Below are 21436 nucleotides of genomic sequence, written 5' to 3'. Positions count from 1 at the left end.
GTGAGTTTTTCATGATAAAAGGGACAAATGCTTTCAATTAACCCTGAACTTAACCATTCTTCTGCCTTCCCATCTTAAATGTGAATGCAGATGAAATGCCGGGAGCAGCAGCAGTTATTTTGTAAACAAGAGGGAAAACTCAAGTGAATTGCACACGGGCCCTTGACATCACTGGCCTGATAAAGCCGTACCAGCCAGAGCTGGTCTCCAAGCTCACTGTGCTAGGGGGAAATTAACTCCTCTTTGTCTAAGCCATTGTGATCTGTTTTGTATTTTTTGTAGTCAAACATTCTGAACTTTACAGAAGATGGGTATTTGATGGAATTCAGAAGATGAGGGAAAACGGGAGGCTGGACAGGAGTCAGTGGAAGGTTAAGGATCCAGGGCAGAGACTTTTTGTTGGAAGGTAGGGGACGTCTGAGGATGTTTCCGTCATAATAACCAACATTTATTGAGCACACATGATGTGTGGGGCACAGGGATCTTCACGGATCAACTTATTTGTCCCCACAATCTTCTGAGCCAGGACTGGCTTTGTCCCCCTATGATGGGAGACTCTGGCCCAGAGATGCAAAGCAACTTGTCCAAAGGTCCTGTAGCCACTAGGCAGTGCAGGCAGGATGGGAACTCAAGCGGATGGAGTCCCCGCAAAAATGGAATCTTTGAGTCCTCAGTCAGTGGAGTGAATGAAGAAGCATGTGCCCCTCTTAGGGCCTCAATCTCTCACTGTGTGAAATGGGGCTGATTGCCTCACCGCAGTGATGGGGCACCAGGAGCCTGTCATCTGTGGGTGGCCCTTGTGAGGGCTGAGGCAAGAGGGGATGGCACTGGAGTGGGGGGTGGGTCCTGAGATGTGCCAGCAGGGTGAACTGGTCTCTGCGGGGCCAGCAGGACAGGGGTGGGGGGGGGGGTCGCTGCCTGGTGCTTGGGGTCAGTCATGTGACACCTCCCCTTCCCGCTCCATCTCTGTGTCCCTATGCCCTGCCAGGAATCCTGCCAGGACCAGGGGCTACCTGCAGGGACAGAAGGAGTTTGTGGATGATGGCAGCTGGGGGCAGGGGACCTGGAGGGAGCAGCTGAAATGCTGGAGGCTCTGTGACCCCACTGGCCCTCTCTGTGCCTCGATTTCCTCCTCTGTAAAATGGGGCTTGAATAGCACCTCCGCCGCCTACTGAGACGGTTCACAGAGACGACCGCAAAGCCACAGCGAGGTGCGGGGACGCGCGGGGACGCGCGGGGACGCGCGGGGAGCCTCAGGGTGGCCGCTGGGGAGGCGTGTGCGGGCCCCGCGGTGTGTGGGTCCCTCCTAGGCCGACCTCACTCCGGTCTGCCCCACTTCCCGCCCCAAGCATTTCCGGCGGGCTGGTCTCAGGAAATACCAGACCGCCCCCCCCCCCCCCCGCCCCGCGGTCCCCATGGGCCTCACATCACCCGCAGGCGAGGGAGCTGCCCTCCAGCTCCTCCAGCTCCTCACCCGCCCCTCCTCCACCTCCTTCCGGCAGCCAGCGGGCCTTTGCTCACATCTCCACCCCCCCACCCCCACCCCCGGGAGTGCCCTCTTGGGCCGGACCTTCGAGACTCGCCGGCAGCCACCAGAGCCTTCCAGATGGTCTGCACCTCCTCCTTCCTCTTCCTCCAGCTCTTTACTCCCGCTGGGAGAAGGCAGGTTGAGGGCAGGGCTGGGGCGGGGCTGGGGCCCTGGGAACTGGGCTGTTGCACCCGGGAGGCATGGCTGCTGTGATGGGGGGGGGGGGGAGTTGGGGACATTCTGGAAACCCCGAAGAGGAATCAGAGAAGCAATCGGGGAAGGCTGCCTGAAGAAGGTGACGTTTACGTCTGGACTGGAAGAGCAAGGCGTTAACCAAGGACAAGTGTTTCAGACTAATTCATTTAGTCAACAAGCCTTTACTGAGCACCTACTTGGTGCCGGTCCCAGCGTGAGGCCCTGGGATTCAGGCAGGAGGCAACATAGGTTTGCGTGCCCTCGAATATTGCAGCGGGGGAGTCAGAGGAGGAGGCAAACTGACAAATGGGGCACAGAGCTACTGAGGAAGAGACATGAGGGGAGGCGAAAGGGGCCTTGTGCTAGTCTGAGGCGGGCAGGTGGGCAGAAAGGCTTCCCTTCCCTGGGGAAAGGGCATTGGAATGACTGTGGAACAGTCCAATGCCCTGAGCAAGGCTTACTTAAGCAAAGATGGGGTTGGGGGGGGGGGTTCCGGATGGGGAGACGGCAAGTGCAAGGCTGGAAGTTGGGAGGACGTGGGAGGCCCTGCTGCTGGAGCTGAGACCTCCAGGTGGCACGATATTCACAGGCCAACGAGGCCAGTGAGTCAGGCCAGTGAAGGGACTCGCCCAGGGTCACAGGGGTTAGAGCTGGGATTTGAGCCTGGAGTTCAGGGACAGGAACTGCTAGCCACAGGGGGGCTTCCTGGCTCCTCGAAGCCGACCCAGTGCCGCAAACCCCTCCAGGAACAGCGGCCAGCCTCCCCTGCCAGGCACAGCCACCACCGAGGGCTGGCGCTGAGGGAGGGGGCGGCCAGCTGTTGGTAGGAGACACTGCCCTGGGACAGGCGGTAGCAGAAATCACCGTGGGATGCTGGAGGCTGTGGTGGCCATGATGTGGTTTCTCCAGGGCCCCTGTGGTAACAGCCTGGGCCCTGTGCCTGCCTCCTGTGGCTTCTTCACCCACAGAGTCCTCACTGGGGCCTGTTCTGTTTCCCAGAGCTTGGGCTGGGAGTCCGGAAGGGACCCTCCTCCGTCCCTGGAGACCTCCCTCTCTTTCTCTGCTGGGGGGCCGGAGTGGGCATCCCTGTTTTGTAGAGCAGGAAACTTGGGTTCAGAGAGGGACAGTGGCTGGTCCCAAGCCACACAGCAGAGGAGCTGCACCAGGAGCCCGCAGCTATCCCTGTCTCCTTTTCCCACGCTCCTCAAGGCGATTCCTGAGGGGCGCCTGCGTGGCTCAGCCGGTAAGGCGTCCGACCTCTGCACAGGTCACGCTCTCACGGTTTGTGAGTTCGAGCCCCACATCAGGCTCCACGCTGACTGTGCGGAGCCTGCTTGCGATTCCCTCTCTTCCTCTTTCTCTCTCTCTCTCTCTCTCTCTGCCCCTCCCCCACCTGCGCGCATGCTCGCTCTCAAAATAAATAAATATACTTAAAAAAGGAAACTTAAAAAGAAAAATAAAGGCGATTCCCGGGATCCCATCCAAACACGGGACTCGCACTCCAATCCTTGTTCTAGGTGGGTTTCCGGGGGTGCTGAGAGAACACATTCCATCAGTCTTCAAACGTGACCTACCCTGAGCCCAGCGCCCGTGCTCATAGGACAGGCTCTAAGGGTGTTTGTTACCCGTGGCTTCAGTTTGTAGAGGGACTGCATAAGGGCACAGGCTCTGGGTTCAAATACCTCCTGCCACCTGCTAGCTATGCTGCTTCACCTTCCTGTGCCTCAGTTTCCTCGAGGGCGAAATGGGATCGTGACAATGCCTTCCTCATCGGGTTGGTATGAAGGTTCAATGAGATAATATAGGGAAGTGCTTAGGAGAGGGGCTGCTAGGGGGTGTCTGTGTGGGCTTTGCTCTTATTATTAGGCACCTGCTGTATGCTGTGACCCGGCACAAGCCTCACAGCCACAGGTGAGGCAGATAGTTTCACACCCTCCGCTTCACAGATGGGAGACAGAGATTTGATGGGAGGTGAAGGTTGCCCAGAGTCTCACAGCTGGTAAAACATGGTGTCAGGATGGAAACCCAGGCCAAGCTGACTCAGACATCCCCGGGCGCCCCCCCCCCCCCCCCGCCCCTCCTGCCAGCAGGGCGGCTGTGACTCAAGTTTGCAGGAAGAGGGGGAGGAGGGTGGGGTAAGGGGTACCGAGGGGAATCCAAGACCTCTGTTTTCTCAGAAATAGAAGTGCATTTGGTGACGTCTGCATACGGTATGGTTGAGGCGGTCGGGGCTGAGAATGAGCCAGTAAGGGGCCCGGGAGTTCATCAACACAGGCGGCTTGACGGGGTTGTGGGGAAATGTGTGATCTCTTCAGGGGCGGCTGGATTTCAACCTGGGACTCTGAGGCCTGGGCCTGGCCGTGGCTACAACCTGGGCCCAGCCCCTAGCAGTGTAGGAGGCATCAGGCTGGCACGGGAGTCCCCAGTCCTCTCTCTGGCTCTGCCCTAACCTGCTGTGTGACTTCAGGCCCAGGCAAGACCTCTCGGGCTCCTCGAGGGCTAGAAGGGAGGCAAGTGGCTAGGATAAGTGAGCCCCCGGCCACCCTGCGTAGAGGGCTGTGAGTCAGCCGACTCAGAATTTGGAGGGCCTCAAGGTAAAGCCAGAGCCGGGGCTGGGGAGGTCCTGGACCCCCTGGGCTGGTGGCTGGTGAACAGAGCACCCTCTAGCAATAAGCCGGGCAAGGCGAGGCACACAGCCCACAGTGGAGCTGGTGGCTCATCCTTCTCCAGGGTCTGTGCACCCTGAGTAGCTGGGCCAGCTGTCCTGGGGGTGATAGTTTCCAGCTGGGCCCTGGGCCCCACCCATCAGGAAGAACCCAGACTCCCAGCAACTGCAGCCTGGATACAAGGTTGGAGAGCACTTCTCTGGGCTGTGCATCTACCCGTTGATTCACCAGATCTTTGTTGGGTGCCCACTGCGTGCCAGGCTGTGATCTGGGTTCTGGGGATTCTACCATAAACAAGACAGATATAAAGCCCCGCCGTTCGGAGGGGAAGGAGACAATAAACAAATCCATGCATAACATAAGTCAAATAGTGATCAAAGCTGTGAAATCCATACCAAGCAGAGAGCGGTCGAGAGAGGTGTGGGGGCAGGGGGAAAGAGGGCACCATCATAGTGGCCCGGGAAGACTGACGGAGCATTGGACTGGAGGAAAATGAGGACAGGGCATCTGGATGTCTGGGGGAGGGCATTCCAGGCAGAGGGAACAGCCAGGGACAATGTGGGGGAGGCTCCACGTGCAGAAGAAGGCTTGGGGATGGGGTAGGGCGGGCAGGACCTTTTAGCCATGGGAGGCGCTGTGGATTTGATTCTAAGGGCCCTGCAAAGTCCTTGGAGGGTTTGAAGGAGGTGACAGGGTCTCATTCAGTCTTCCCAGCAACCCTCTGCCAGCAAGGGACGTCGCCCCTGAATTGCAGTGAGGAAGCTGAGCTCTGAGAGCACCACTGAGCAAGTGTGAGGTCTTTGTCCCAGGCTCCCAAATCCACTGTTTATGCGAGGCAAGGCTCTTGGTGCAATCCAAGCCCTTCCCCAGGGGGCCACATTCCGTCAACCTGGGCCTCCCAGACGGGCCTCCACCCCTCAGCAGACAGACATGACGCCTGTGGCCAGGGGCCTGCAGGGGCCTGTCCCAGCCCGCCCTCAAGAAGCTACCAGACCACAGGGGGACAGAAACGAAACGGTGCGTCATCATCCAGGGAACAGGTGCTTGGGAGAGTCTGCAGCCAGAGAAGGCCCTGAGCACGGCCTTCAAGGCGGGATGCCTACTGAATCCTAAAATCTTCAGCCAGGTCAGCTGCTAGAAGGGACCTGAGGGCCGGAGCGGGAGACAGTACGGAGGTACAATTTTGTTCTCATCTTTCTGCTCGGGGCCTTCTCAGCCACGCACATTTACAAAAACTAATAACAATATTGCTTCATGTTCTTAACTTGTATTTCCTTTGGGTTGAAGAAAGGAGTGGGGAGAAGAAAAGAAGAGAGGAAGGAAATAAGGAAGGAGAGAAAGAGGCAGGGAAAAAAAAAAAGATTTGAAGGGTTTTGTTTTGTTTTTTAATTTTTTTTTTGCCTTTTTCGGGGCTATCATGGCCCCAACCTTTGCATTCCATCACCTGTTGAGTCGCTGGCTTCCTGCCCCCTTTGGTTCCCCTGTCTTGGCTTTTAAACTGCTGTATCTGTACGAGCCTCCCCCACAGCTTGACGGCCCCTGGGACAGTCGTGCTTCAGCCCCAGTTTTCAGTAACACACGGTTTGGGCGCAGAAAAGGAAGTCTGTATGGATGAGTGGGGGTGAGTAGGAGGAGAAGGTGGCAGGGAGAACCAGTCTGGAGATGTGTTCCACGGTCTCAGGATAGACTGGTCCGTCCTGATAGTCCAACCTAGTAGCCTTGGCCTAGGGCCCTTCCAGCACTGAGGCCTGCCCTGTTGGCGTTCTTCCAGCAACACTGAATTACAGGTTTATGAGTGCCGGCTCTGTGCTAGGCCTTAGACTGCAAACTTTCCGTCTTCCATCTGAGTACCGACAAGCAGGTGTTATTCATGGCCCCCTTTTACAGGTAAGAAAGCTCGAGGCTCCGAGAGGAGCAGTGAGTTGTCCGAGATCACCTAGCTGGGAAGTGATGGGGTCTGGATTCAAATCCAGGCCTCTCTGTCCCCAGGACCCCTATTTTCAACCATTGATATGCCCCCTGTAAGGGGCTGGATTATGGGCATGTCTTTGCAAAGAGAAGAGCATCCAAGTGGAAAAGCTGTAGAAGTTAAGCAATTTCCCCAACATTGTCACAAGAGTTTGTTCCTCTCCACTTCTAAACATTTCTGGATTCTCTCAGGGCTTCAATATTTTCCTCTGTGAAATGGGCCAGTAACCTTGCCTGGCCTCCTCCTCATCTAATGTGAGAGTACTGCGGGCAGGGCCCAGCCTCATTAGCATGATGGTTCCTTCCTGGTTCCCTGGGAAATCAGCCAGGCTTGGGGTTTCTGGGAGCAGCTCTCCGCGGCTTTGCTCAGCCCAACGCACATGCATACACGTTTCCTTGTTGCACAGAACTTTCATAGCTTCTGTAATCTGGGACTCATTTAAAGTAGACCAGGCAGGCATTATCACTGCCCTGTCCATTTTATAGTCCAGAAAACCGCAGCTCAGAAAGGCAGAGCGATATGCCTGAGGTCACACGGCTGCTGAATCCCTTGCACCCAGGGTATTCCAAATCCCTGTGGCTTTGCACCCAGCCCTATCACGTGAATTCTTCCGCAGGCTTCTCAGCCTGCCCAGGTCCCTCTGGCCTCCCCTGGAATCCTCCAGGCTGCAGGCTCTCAACTCAAACCCATCTGTTTTTCTTCTGGGGAGGAAGGAAGGGGATCAGGACTCTAAAAATGGAGAGGAAAGCAAGGAGCAGAGCGACAGTCACCCTGAGCACCTGCCCCCGTTGCCCTCACGTGGCTCTGGCAGAGGTCTCATGATGGGTGCAACGTCGGGGTGACAAAACCCACATGACAGGTTGGAAGACTTAGGTCCGCAAAAAGGTGAAATGGCTTGATGAATGAAGGAGCTAGGATCTGAAGCCTGGCTTGCTGACTCCCAATGTCATGCCCTTGGCATTGGAGGGGCCGTACCTAGAGAGCTGACCGTCATCTCAGTCTTGATTTGGACTTTTTGCCCGAAACGATTAGCCGATGCTCACAGAAGAGGATGATGCGGGACAGGAGTGATCAAGGGCAGGGCATGGTCCCCAGCACGATGATGTCGTCTATTTCCACCTCTTTGTATCAAAGACAGAAGCATTTTAGGAATACAAGCAGCAAATGGCTTGCTATTACACCTAAAATGTGGTTGGGAGGGAACTAGGTGAATAAAACTAAGATTTAAGTGCGACTTTAACAAATATTTATTCAGATCTGAATTGATATCAGGAACTAATGGAGAAGTGCTCCGAATGGGGTAAGTATTGCCACAAGAGACTTGCTACATTCCCTTATTAGTGACTTGAACAGAGGCACGGGGGCTGGGGGTGGGGGGGACAGCCATTTATTGACCTGGGATAGACAAGGTATCACATAGAGGTCTTTGGTCACGAGCAAAAAAAAATGGATCCTGGTTAACTAAAGAAAAAAGTGAAAGGACATTTTTAAAAAAGTGGAAGGAGGGGCGTTTGGGTGGCTCAGTCGGTTAAGCGTGGGACTTTGGCTCAGCTCAGGATCTCCCCATTCTGAGTTTGAGACCCGCCTTGGGTTCTGTGCTGACAGTTCAGAGCCTGGAGCCTGCTTCAGATTCTGTCTCCCTCTCTCTCTGCCCTTCCCCCACTCACGCTCTGTCTCTCTCTCTCTCTCTCTCTCTCTCTCAAGAATAAATAAACATTTAAAAAAAAGTGGAAGGAATTGGAGTGGCTCAGCGGATCAAAGGCAAGTCTTGGAAAGGCTGCCACCTAAAGCAGCTCCAGGATCTCAGAAGTGACAATTGATGGGCATGTTTCTGAGAACGACACTGCTCTAGGGTGGTCCCTGAAGGAAGGACAGACGCTGGGCAGTTAATCCAATGGAGGACCCCTCCAGGTGGCTAGGATGTTGGCTAATATCATCCAAATTCCCAGAGGTATGACCTGCAGCTGACAGGTGGGATCTGAGTGAACAAGAATTTTGCTACGGTTGACCTCAAATCTTACCTTTTTGTAAATTTTTGAAAATTTTTTTACTTTTTTATTTATTTTGAGAAAGAGAGAGAGGGGGAGGGAGAATGGGGTGGGGGTGGGGTGGGTAGGGCGCAGAGAGAATCCCAAGCAGGCTCTGCTCTGCCAGCTCAGAGCCCAGCACGGGGCTCTATCCCACAAACCGTGAGATCATGACCTGAGCTGAAATCAAGAGTCAGATGCTCAACTGACTGAGCCACCCAGGCGTCCCTCAAATGTTACTTTCGGCTTGAGAACCCAATATAGGTTGGGGATACGTGACATCACAGTAACCTATAGACAAGACTCTCGAATTGCTCTTTGAGGGCCTTTATATAAGGAGCGTGGCACAGGAGTGCAAAGACCTATATGGCCAAGGACACACATTGCATGGAGCATCGTTTCTAGAAACAGAATGCAGGGATAATGTCCTCCATTTGCTGGAGACTGGTTACCTACACTAAGCCATCATGAATGAGGCAGTTCTTTTTATGTTTATATGGAAGAATCACCAAGATATATGCTGTTAGGTGAAAAGAGCCCAATGCACTTAGTTTTCACTGCCTAGCCTGATGTACTGTCTGAAAATTTTCTGTGCGTGTTAAAGACAAAACAAAACAAAACTTGTATGTGGCACTTGGCTGGCTCAGTCTGTGGACATGTGACTCGTGGTCTTGGGATTGTAAATTTGAACCTCACATTGGGTGTAGAGATTATTTAAATACAACTTTAAAATATAATAATAAATAAAGCTTTTTACTTGGACTGATTTATGGAAAAGTTGCAAAATATAGCACAGAGGGTTTCCCTATACCGTTCACTCAGTTTCCCCCCAGTTACCATACATTTCCATTGTCCATTTGTCAAAACTAACAAATTAACATCGGTGCCATACCATTAACTAGGTCACAGAAATTATGTGGATTTCACCGGTTTTCCACCAATCTCTCTTTTCTGTACCAGAATTCCATCCAGGACACCAGGTTGCATTGAGTTGTCTTGTCTTTTCAGTCTCCCTTAGTTGGTCACAGTTCACTACTAGTCTTTCTTGTGTTTCATGATCTTGATAGTTTTGAAGAGAACTGGTTAGATATTTGTAAGACTTGTGCACATATATTTTTAGGATTATTTTTAAAGATATTTACTAAATACACAAAAAATAAGAAGAGAGAGAATCAGAGAAAAAGAAATATGGAAAGAAGGGAAGGGAGAGAGAAAGAATGATTAAATGAAGCAAAGGAGAGAACAAGGATAAAAAGACTTTGGGGTTTCTCAAAAGAGAGCGTTTCCTGAGACAACAGTGAATGTGGCCTTCAAGAAAACTATAATGATGCCGACCTGACCTAACAGCTTTGATCACCTGGTTCCTGGGCTGGTCTGAACTGGAAGTGTTAAGAATCGTCTCTGTGATATTGCTGATGATCATAGAGTCAAAAATCTTGAATAAAATATTAGTAAGTCAAACTCAACAATGCACTGAAAAGATCATACATCATGACCAAGTGAGATATATCATTTCAGGGATGCAAGCATGGTTTAATATCCACAAATCAATTACTGTGATACAGCACATCAACAGAACAAAGGATAAGAATCATGTGAACATCTCCATAGATGAATAAAAAGCATTTGACAAAATTCAACAGCCATGTATGGTAAAAACTCTCAACAAAGTGAGTATACAGGAAACATATCTCAACGCAATAAAGGCCATATGTGACAAACCCACAGTAATATCATACTCAATGGTGAAAAGCTGGAAGCTTTCCCTCAAAAATAAGGAATAAGACAAGGACGTTCACCCTCACCATATTTATTCACCATAGTATTAGAAGTCCTAGCCATAGCAATTAGGTAAGAAAAAGAAATAAAAGGCATCCAAATTTGTAGGGAAGTATGGGGTGCCTGGGTGGCTCAGTCAGTTGAGCCTCCGACTTTGGCTCAGGTCACTATCTCTCAGTTCGTGAGTCTGAGCCCCATATCAGGCTTGCTGCCCTCATCGCGGGGCCTGCTTTGGATCTTCTGTCCCCCTTGCTCTCTGTCCCTCCCCGTGCATTCTCTCGCTCTCAAAGATAAAATAAAACATTAAAAATTTTTCAAATTTGTGGGGAAGTAAAACTCACTATTTGCAGAAAACATGGTATTATATATAGAAAACCCTAGAGAGGCACCTGAGTGGCTCAGTTGGTTGAGCATCATACTCTTCATTTTGGCTTAGGTCATGATATCACGGTTTGTGAGTTCAAGCCCCATGTCATGCTCTGTGCTGTCAGTGCGGAGCCTGCTTGAGATTCTCTCTCTCCCTCTCTCTCTGCCCCTCCCCTGCTCACATGCATGCATGTGCTTTCACTCTAAATAAATAAATAAATTAATTAATTAAAAAAAGAAAACTCTAGAGACTCCACCAAAAAACTATTAGCACTAATAAATGAATCCAGTAAAGTATCAGGATACAAATAGAGAAATCTGTTGTTTTTCTATACATTAATAATGAACTATCAGAAAGAGCAATTAAGAAAATAACTCCATTAACAATTGCATCAAAAGGAATAAAATACCTGGGAATAAATTTAACCAAGGAGGCGAAAGACCTGTGTTTTGAGAACTATAAGACAGTGATAGAAGAAACCAAAGACAAAACAAACAAATGGAAAGATATACTATGCTCATGGATTGGAAGAACTAATATTGTTAAAATGTCCATACTACCCAAAGCAATCTATGGATTCAATGCAATCCCTATCAAAATACCAATGGCAGTTTTTTCCATAGGACTATAACAAAAATAAGTCACAGGAATGTAATGTACACCATAGGGAATACAGCCAATAATCTTGTAATAACTTTGTATGGTGGCAGATGGCAACTAGACCTACCCTGGTGAACATTTTGTAATGTATAAAGACATTGAATCATGGGTCTTGTATACCTGAAATGAATATAATAGTGTATGTCAATTATAATTCAATTAAAAATTTTTTTTCTCTCTGCTGTGACAAAGAGGGCTCCTAGCAGCTCTAGGCTTCCCGAGTCATTGGTGCCCACAATCTCAGAAGCAGAGAGGGCTACTTTGTTGCTAATTTTAGGTAAAAATCCTGGAGAAAGCAGTTATTGGCTGAGCTTGGGTCACATGCCATCCCCGAACCAATCGTTGTGGCCAGGGAGATGCAGCACTCTCATTGGCCAGCCAGGGATATACCTGCCCCTGGTCTGATAGTGAGGAGGGTTGCTCTCCACACCTGTGCAAGAAAACGTTTAAAAAAATGGACTGGCTTGTTTAGAATCTTCACTATAGGGAAAGAAGCCGAAAGATTAAAAGACAATAAGAAACAGAAATGTTGTGTCATAAGATCAGAAGCTATATTTAAATGGATGCTATGTTTTTATAGTTGCACATAATGCCCTAGAGAGGAAAACTGATGCAGGGTATTGAAACTTGTTTATGAGGTGTGATAAGGGCTTTGGAAGAAAGGCATTGTGTAATCCCAAGCAGAACGGTCAGTTTGTTCGTTGATTTAGTGACTAGTACAAGTATAAAAGCGTGGAGCTATCAAAAATTTAAATGTAAACTGGAGGTGGGGTTGGTGACCATTATCGTTAGGAATCAGGGTACTGAGTGATGAAAACCCAAGTCAACCAGTTGAAGGAGGAACAGGTTGTTGCATACCACCCCAGTACCTGTTCGCCTCCCATAAATTCACCGCCCCCCACCCTCCCCAGCTCCAGGGATGAGTCCTGATTGGTCTAAGCCAACCACCTCAATTCCTTGCCCCAAGTTCCCCACAGCTGGCTCGGGGATGAGCAGGCAATCCAAATTCTTTCAATCACAGCAAGCCGTGGATGGTTGGGAAAAAGAGATATTGTTTGCTTCTGGGTGTTGTGGCTACAGACGTGACACACGGATCTGCTACAACCAGTTTACGGCAAGTTGAGAAACCAGCCAAGGAAAAATGATGACGTGTCTATGAGGCATATGGCTTATGTCAAAGAAATGGAGCCAGAACCTTGATCATACTGCACCTGAAGCCCTAGCTCTGGAAATTTTAATTAAATGAGCTAATTGATTCCAAATATTATTTAAGCCACTTTGAGTTTGGTTTTCTTTTTTCGTCCTTTTTTCTTGTCTTAAATGTTTATTTATTTATTTTTTTTAATTAATTTTTTTTAACGTTTATTTATTTTTGAGACACAGAGAGACAGAGCATGAACGGGGGAGGGTCAGAGAGAGGGAGACACAGAATCGGAAACAGGCTCCAGGCTCCGAGCTGTCAGCCCAGAGCCCGACGCGGGGCTCGAACTCACGGACCGCGAGATCATGACCTGAGCCCAAGTCGGCCGCTTAACCGACTGAGCCACCCAGGCGCCCCAATGTTTATTTATTTTTGAGAGAGAGGGAGAGAGCGAGAGTTCAAGCAGAGGAGGGGCAGAGAGAGAGGGAGACGCAGAATTTAAAGCAGGCTCCAGGCTTGAGCTGTCAGCACAGAGCCGGATGTGGGGCTTGAATCCACAGACCACGAGATCATGACCTGAGCCGAAGTTGGACGCTTAACCGACTGAGCCACCCAGGCGCCCACATCTCTGTGTTACTTTCATTCTCAGGCTGGTTCTCCTACTGTAGAGCTGCCCCAGCCTTACATCCCACTAGCTCAGCAACCTAATGGGAGGAGAAGCTTCCTGTCTCTCAACGGTTTCTGCGAAAATCCTGGGCTTGAGTCTTGGCCGGTTCTGGGTCGTGCGCCAGTTCGAAACGAACCACTAAGACCAGGAGAGATGCTCTGATAGGCTTAGCCTTTGTTATACACCCACCCCTGGGGCTGGAGGGAAGGGGCAATCTCTCCCCTCAGCCTATTCAAATTCCTATTTCAAGGAGATCAGCTTGGAAATCAGATAAGCCTCGGGGTTTCCAGTATTGTTGCCCTTTTTAGCATTGTGATCGTGGACGGATAATTGAATCTCATCTGTAAAGTGGGAGTAAAGATGGTCTCAAACTCAGGGTTGTTATTTTTTTTTTTTTTTTTTTTTTTTTTTTTTATTTTTGGGACAGAGAGAGACAGAGCATGAACAGGGGAGGGGCAGAGAGAGAGGGAGACACAGAATCGGAAACAGGCTCCAGGCTCCGAGCCATCAGCCCAGAGCCCGACGCGGGGCTCGAACTCACGGACCGCGAGATCGTGACCTGAGCTGAAGTCGGACGCTTAACCGACTGCGCCATCCAGGCGCCCCAAGGTTGTTATTAAGAGGAAATGAGATCATCCAAGCCAAGCATTGTTATTGTTATTATTACTATTTCCTAAATCTACTACCTCCACTTCCAGGAAGCCTGTCTGATTACTCCCCCTCCAGAAACTAGAAGAAAATTTTCTCCGTGAGCTTTCACAGCCCTTTCTTTCATGATTCTCTATGTGTTATTACAGTTTCTGCTCATGTTCATGATTCCTTTCTGCCCTTTTCAACTTCCAGCCCCTAGAGGGGCTACAGTAGGTTCATCACTGTATCTTTTTTTTTTAAATTTTTTTTTAACGTTTATTTATTTTTGAGACAGAGAGAGACAAAGCATGAACGGGGGAGGGGCAGAGAGAGAGGGAGACACATAATTGGAAGCAGGCTCCAGGCTCTGAGCCGTCAGACCAGAGCCCGACGCGGGGCTCGAACTCACGGACCGCGAGATCGTGACCTGAGCTGAAGTCGGACGCTCAACCGACTGAACCACCCAGGCGCCCCATCACTGTATCTTAATAAGAACCACTGCTAACACCCATCCAGGGCTTGTTAAAAAAACAAAATTCAACCAAGAAAACGTTGAAGATCTCATTGACTTTATTAAATGATTCATAAGTTGAGTAGCACCCCATCTAGCAAGAAGAAGGACTGCCTATAAAAAATGGAAACCTTTCATAGGAAGGAAGGTGAGCCAAGGAAGTTATGAACAAAAGAAAAGAAAGGATTGTTCTAGGCGAGACCACCTTTCCTTAGGGGAAAAACTGGAGGGTCTTATTATACAGGTTACTTCACCTTCCTTAGGTGGTGGTAGGGGTGGGTAGGGAGAGGGCCCACCTCATTGGTGCAATCCCATTGAGGGTGATGGATTATTCCCACTTCACAGATCAGGAAACTGAGGCCTGGGGGGACCAGTGACATGGCCAAGGTCAAACAGCAAATCAGTGGATAAGAAGTTTGGTGTTTCTGGATCCCCAGCACAGGATTCTTTCTGCTGGACAAATGGTTTTGAATCTAAAGTTCAATCTTTGGTGAAGATCCCTGAGACCTCCTTCTGAACCTTTTACTAGGTGATTCTTTTTTTTTTTTTTTTTTTAATTTTTAAAAAATTTTTAAATTTTTTTAAATTTTATTTTTGACAGAGAGAGAGAGAGACAGAGCATGAGCGGGAGAGGGGCAGAGAGAGACACACACACAGAATCCGAAACAGGCTCCAGGCTCTAAGCTGTCAGCACAGAGCCCGACGTGGGGCTCGAACTCACAGACTGGGAGATCATGACCTGAGCCGGGGTCAGACCTCAATGCTCAGCGCTCAACGCTCAACGGACTGAGCCACCCAGGCGCCCCTAGGTGATTCTTTTCACTCAGCATGCCCACCTTCCTTAACCCAAGACATCCCTGCCTGCTCTGCACAGCCATCTGTTTGTGCTTCTGAAACACCACTCAGACCAGCCCCAGTCACCGCCTCATTATGCATCTGGAACCAACTTCCAAATCTTAGTGAAAGCGGACTTTACCTCCATTTTGACTTCAAATATTCTAATGGAGTAAGTTCTTTCTGGCTTATCTCTTTTTTTTTTTTTTTTAATTTTTTTTTTTAAATGTTTATTTATTTTTGAGGCAGAGAGAGACAGAGCATGAACAGGGGAGGAGCAGAGAGAGAGGGAGACACAGAATCTGAAACAGGCTCCAGGCTCTGAGCTGTCAGCACAGAGCCTGACGCGGGACTCGAACTCACGGACCGTGAGATCTTGACCTGAGCCGAAGTCTGACGCTTAACCGACGAGCCACCCAGGCGCCCCTGGCTTATCTCTTAATTTAGGCAAAAGGCCCTTCGGGCAAAGCATCCCCTGAGGAACCAAAACTACCCCCTCAAGCAATAAGGACTGACCTGAGCCAGCCAGACCCCGCCCGCAGGTGACTGACTCCAAGGTGACCGTGGGCCTGACCTTTACTGCCCACCTGCAGGCCCCCACCGATCTCTGTCCCATATTTGCCTAATGTAAACCTGGAAGTATTTTCAGCACTTTGGAGACTGTCTTTGGAGACTGTCTTTGAGTCCACTGTCTTCCCCGGGGCTGGCCTCACTGCAGTAAATCCTTTTCTGATTTCACCTCTCCTTCTCTCTCTGCCTTTGGATTTTGTCAGCAGTGAGCGGCAGAACCTGGTCTGTTTGGGACCCCTGGAGTCAGGTGCTCTTGTACGCCTGAGCCCCGGCTACACTAGGAAGGGCTGATGAAGATGTCTGCGCCAGCCCTGTGCCCTGGGACTGCTTTGGGCGTGGGCACAGGGTCTGGCTTGTCCTTCAGCCTCCTCTGCAAGACTGCTTTCGTGCTCTGGACCAGAGCGTGGGTGTGAATCCCAGCACTGCTGTGTGCTGCCTCTGTCTCCTCATCTGCAAAATGGGGATAGGACTGCTGACCTTAAGTGCTCATCGCGAGGGTGAATTGAGAGAGGGACCATGAAAGAAGATGCTATATTTCAAAGCAGTGCAGGAAGGAGAAATCACTTGAAGGAATGCAGGAATGTCCCCTCTGACCCTGCACATGGGTGGGGTTTGGGGCCTCAGGAGGCCCTCCCCCACCCCCCAGCCTGGCTCAATCTCCAACTTACTTTCTGGGCTGTACTTAGCTCATCGTATCTTTTTTTTTTTTTTTTTTTTTTAAGTTTGTTTGTTTGTTTATCTAAATAATCTCTGCACCCAACCTGGCACTCGAACTCAGGACTCCGAGATCAAGAGTTGCAGGCTTCTCTGACTGAGCCAGCCAGGTGCCCCATCGTGATCTTTCTGTCTGTATCAATTTCTCTTTCCAAAACTTGCGTCTTATCTCTGTGGCGACACGCTAGTTGGGTGGGGAAGGGAATGGGTCCCATGTGCAGAAAAACTGGTCTGGATGACCAAGCCCTGGCATCTCTCCAAACCTCTGATTCTTGTCTGTAAAATGTGGACAGTAAGACCGCTCACCTTGTGAGGCTCTGGTGAGGTTTCAGGCCAGCGCTGTTCAACGTGGTAGCATCCAGCCACATGTGGCTGTTTAAATTCATTAATTAAAATAAATAAATAAATTCATTAATTAAAGTTAAATAAGGTCTTAAAAACTCAGCTCCTTGCTCACACTAACTGCATCTCACGTGCTTACATGTGGATGGCACAGTTAGAGAACATTTCGATCATTGCAGAAAGTTCTCTCGGGCAGCACTGGTTCAGACAATCTATCTAACGCACTCCAGCCTGCACTGAGCACCCACAGTGTATTGGCATAATTCATCTGAGGTTGCAAATCCTAGTGAAAGTGAACTTTACCTCCATTTTGACCTCAAATATTCTAATGGATTAAGTTCTTTGAGGGCAGGGGCCATGGTTCATGTAAAGCTCTCCTCTCCCACAAGGCCCAGGAAGGCCCCGCCAAGAGTGAGCTGCAGTTTACGGGGAGTGTTGAACTGGTTGAGGACCCTCTCCAGGAGGGGAGTGGGCCAAGTTCAAAACAGGGAGCTCAGGTTCCTGCCACAAGGTTTAATTCACTCTCCTGGTGCAGAACGGACACTGAGCAGTGGGAGGGGGCTGCAAACCATGGGGAGGAGTTTCTAGCATCTAGAACTACCAGTGTTGGACTTTTCAAAGGAAAAATGACCGGGTGGGTTTACCAATGTGTTAGTTTCTCTCTCCGTCTTCCTTGTTGCTCTCCTCCCCTCTCCCTCTCCTCCCTCCCTCCCCTATCTTTTCTTTCCTTCCTTCTCTTTCAGTCTCTCTTTTGAAAACCCTTTCCTTTCACTCTTCTATTTTCCCTGAGAAGGGAAGTCTAGATCCCAACTTGTAAGAACAGAAGGGATGTCTTTATCCAACTGGTTTCTTCATAGGGAGGAGGAATATAAGGCTCAAAGAAGTGCAGTGACTTTTGCCTCAGGTATCTTAGGAGAGCAGAATGGGACCCTGAAAACGGAGCTTGGCATAGTGTTGATGTCACCTGGGCCACCTGGGAACAGGGATGGTGCTGTCCACAACCCAGCAAACCCTGAACCATACCCCATACTCCGCGGTGAGGGGTTTCTGCTCACCCCACCCTGTCTGGAGTAGGTTAATGCCGTGAGGTCCCAGGAACCTCTGCAGGGTCTGCCTCTTCTCCAGCTTTGTCTTTGTCTCCCTTTGAGCCTTGCACAGAGCTTGGCACATAGCAGGTGCCTCATGGGCACTGGTTGAACCACATGGAAGGAGCGGTTCCGGCTGCTCTTTTGAGAGTTCCAGGCCGTGTGAAGGGGTGAGTCTGTGAATTCCTCATGTGAGGATGACGGTGAGCCAAGGGATCCACCTTCTAGATAGATCCCTTTGGCAGTCTAGCCAAGGCGATGCACCCCTCTCTCGGAATGATGTTTGAGTGTGTTTTATTGAAGTATTAACACACATACGGAAAAGTGCACACGTCTAACGTGTACATCGGTAAATTTTCACAAAGTGAACGCACTTGTGACCCTAGCACCAAGCTCAAGAAACCGAAAGTGACCGGTGCCCCAGCAGCCCCTGGCGCCCTCCAGGCTCCACCTCCTGAGAGAAGCCCCTACAGGAACAATGTTTTCAAGTGCATACTGCGAGTGCAAGAACGGAATTTCACGTCCGATGAGGGCTCGGGGTGCGTGCCTGAGGCTGGTGAGATGCTTGTGGAGTATGGGGTGTGGGGGGACTGGGTGGGGGGCGGATCTCAGGGAAGGTTGCCGAGCGCGTGGGTTCGGGTATGAGTTCGCCAGGGCTTGTAGGCGGTTGGGGGGGGTCGTCGAGACGCGTGTGTGGGACTTGGGGGGAGGTCTGGGGGATTCGGGCGTAAGCCCCCGGCGCTGCAGGAGGGCCGGGCGTTCCGCTAGGGGTCGCGGGTCTGTAGGTGGGTGGGGGGAGGTCGCGGAGGCGGGGCCTCGGGGCGGGGGCGGGGCCTCGGGGCGGGGCCGGCGGGCGCGCGCACGCAGCCGGCGCGCCCCCTCCCGGCCGCCATGTTGGCTGGTGTGTGGGTGTCAAACGGAGCTAGACGCGGCGGCGGCTGCGGCGGCGGCTCCGCAGGCTCCGGTCGCTCCCGCCTCCTCAGCGCTGGCGGCGGCCGCAGCCGCGCACCCGGGCGGGCTCGGAGGAGCGGAGGTGAGCGGGGCCCACGCGCCTCGGGGGGCGGGAGCGGGGCCCCAGGGCGCGGACCCTCCCCTCCCTGGGGCGCGGACGCCCTCGCAGAGCGGCTCCCCTCCAGCCCGCCCCCCAGAGCATGCACCCCAGCTGCCCCAGCTGGGTCCCTGCCTCGCGTGGGACCCTTTTCTTTCCAGCCAGGCCCGTCCCCACGGGCTGGGGCATGGCCCCCCTCCCCACCTGGATCCCTCTTTCCGCTGCAAAGACCCCCACCTCCCCCCACCCCGTTTCCCTATCGGGGAGCTTTTGCTTTTATATTCTCTGAGTCTGAGGCTCCTCTTACTCCCACCCCAGATCTGGGAGCCCTCTCCGGGCCCCCATCCTCTTGCCTTTCGGCTTGGAACCACCCCGCCCCTCCTCCCCAGATCACTTTCCTCCCCACCTCGGGCCAGGCACCCCTTTCCTCCCTCCCGCCCCCGTGCACAGCCCAGCCCCCCGTTTCCTCCAGGAATCGGGGGAGGGGTCCCCGCTGTCCGGGATCCCATCCCGTCGCCCCTCTCCTTCGGGCTGGAGCGGGGCCCCTTTCCCTCCCCAGGGACCAGGTTCTCCCTCCCCACCCCCGACCCCCACAGCACAGCGGGGACGGGGGCGGCAGAGCCGGGCTCCAGCTGCCTTTTGTTCCGCGTGGGATGGCAGAGACCCCGCCCGGCGGTCCCGTTCGGCTGATCCGGGTGGGTTTATGGGTGCGTGGGGGCCGGCCTCTTCAAGGAGACCCTCTCTCTGCCCGTGGGGCGGCTCCCCCTGAGCAGAGCGTGTTGGGAGAGGCTGGCCCTTCCTAGAGGAGTCTGTGCCAACAGGTTTTTGTTTGCGACCTGAAGTTGGCCCAGTGGCTTTGCGGGGGGGCGGGGGAGAGTGGGGACAGCTTGTTGTCCCCTGAAACCCCAGAAGGGGCCTGTGAAAGCCCATTCCTCCGCCCTGGGACATCGGCCGGGGGTCCCTTCGCTGTTTCGTCCTGGGGATGCATCTGAAATCTGTGCTTTAAGGGAGGACCGGGCCTGACCATCATTGGGGTTCAGATGGGGGAAACTGAGGTCCAGAGATGTAGTGATTTGCTCAAGGTCATGCACTGGTACCGTGTCACCGCCAGAACTAGAAGGTTGGTCTCCGGGGCTTGCTTTCCAGGACATTTTAGAATTTTTTTTTTTTTTTTTTTTTTTTTAGAGAGATGTTCAGGATATTATCCCCCTCCCCCTCCCCCTTTTATTTTTAACATTCACACGAGATAACAGGCAGGAAAAGATGTGAAGTATGAGTTCTTGCTTTCCACCTCCAGAAAATGCCCCGTGAAAGAAGAGATTGCAACAGGAGGTTAAAGGGATAGAAAAAGGTGAATTTTAATTACTCTCTCCCCCCACCCCCCCAATTACGTAAGATAATGAAGATTTGGCCGAAAACACGTACATCTTGTAGCTCTAGATACCAGATGATAGGTGCTGGCAATAGCAGATACTGAGTCCTGCACAGCAGTGATTGAGTTTGCGCTGATAATTAAGTTTTCGTCTGTATTTAAATGAACATCGGGAGGGACTACAGTTTGTTTCCGGATTGTTCTTGTGCCAGTGAGTGTATTTGGGGTAAGTGATGGTGTTGGGGAAGCCATCAAGATCTGATCTTTTATGTATCTTGTATTTTCCCTTTCATATTTTAAAGCTTACTAGTTTCTTTAGTTCTCATATTCGGTTAGTCATGTTACCCGTCGCACTGGGCTTTTCTTTTGTAAGCGCTGAATGAGATACCGGCTAGTAGAGTTGGGTAGAGTGCAGATCGTTTCCCACGAGGTCCTGGAACAGGAGCAAGTTTGGATTGTCCTGTGGGATGTACTGATCTCTCCTGGTTTCCACAGGCTTTTTGCCTCCTTGAACCTTGAGTCTGGCAGATGGGGAGTTCGGTGGAGAACTCTTCTCCCAGCAAGATGTGCTGTACCAAACACCGTGGTGCGTGTGAAGTAAGGTAAAACTTTCAAATGAGAATACTTCGTTTGGTACATGCAGCCTTAGAAATGACCCATCCCTTGTAAAAAAGGCTTTGTAGAAATACAGTGGATGCCGGGGCGCCTGGGTGGCTCAGTCGGTTAAGCGGCCGACTTCGGCTCAGGTCATGATCTCTCGGTCCGTGAGTTCGAGCCCCGCGTCGGGCTCTGTGCTGACAGCTCAGAGCCTGGAGCCTGTTTCGGATTCTGTGTCTCCCTCTCTCTGACCCTCCCCCATTCATGCTCAGTCTCTCTCTGTCTCAAAAATAAATAAACGTTAAAAAAAAAAATTAAAAAAAAAATTACTTGGGACATGAGTAGTTTAAAAAAAAAAAAAAGAAATACAGTGGATGCCTCTTCATGTAACTGCCTTCCATGATAAGGTGTGGATTGCCTGAGACTTGGCATTCTGATAGGAGTCCTGCAAAAGTAGATGCGTTTTTAGGGCTTTGATTTGTTGTAATGGCTGGGCTCTTGCTGAACTTAAAGAGTGGGATTTTTATTCATTTCTTTTTGAAGATTTCATTAGGAAGAGGGCAACTTCCAGTTCTTTGTGGACTAAAGTGCCAAGAAATTTTCATGCAGGAATTGTCCTTTTCATCCTCTTGGGAAGCGCATTAAAGTTGTTAAAGCTTCTTGGCAGTTGGTCTTACTGTTGTTCCCCAGAACCTTCCTGTCAGAGCGATGGGGCCTGGATGACTGCGGTGGTC

General features: G+C 51.1%; 1 protein-coding gene across 6 annotated transcripts in view; it reads left to right on the top strand.

Moving 5' to 3' along the window:
* Positions 1 to 18205: 18205 nt before the first annotated feature.
* EPN2 (epsin 2) overlaps positions 18206 to 21436 on the top strand; it is an 86104-nt gene continuing 82873 nt past the window's right edge. For 3 of the 6 annotated variants that reach the window (XM_060647137.3, XM_060647132.3, XM_060647134.3), the window contains exon 1: positions 18555 to 18718. The gene's annotated coding sequence lies outside the window, so the exon portion shown is untranslated. Of the gene's footprint in view, positions 18242 to 18554; positions 18719 to 21436 lie in introns of those variants that run through there. The other 3 variants (XM_060647136.3, XM_060647135.3, XM_060647138.3) reach the window with 3 other exon arrangements.

This window comes from Panthera onca, chromosome E1, assembly GCF_046562875.1.
Source record: "Panthera onca isolate mPanOnc1 chromosome E1, mPanOnc1 haplotype 2, whole genome shotgun sequence".
In the NCBI taxonomy this organism is placed as follows: domain Eukaryota; kingdom Metazoa; phylum Chordata; class Mammalia; order Carnivora; family Felidae; genus Panthera; species Panthera onca.
Note: the sequence above shows the minus strand (reverse complement) of the source record. Positions and strands in the feature narration are given on the sequence as shown.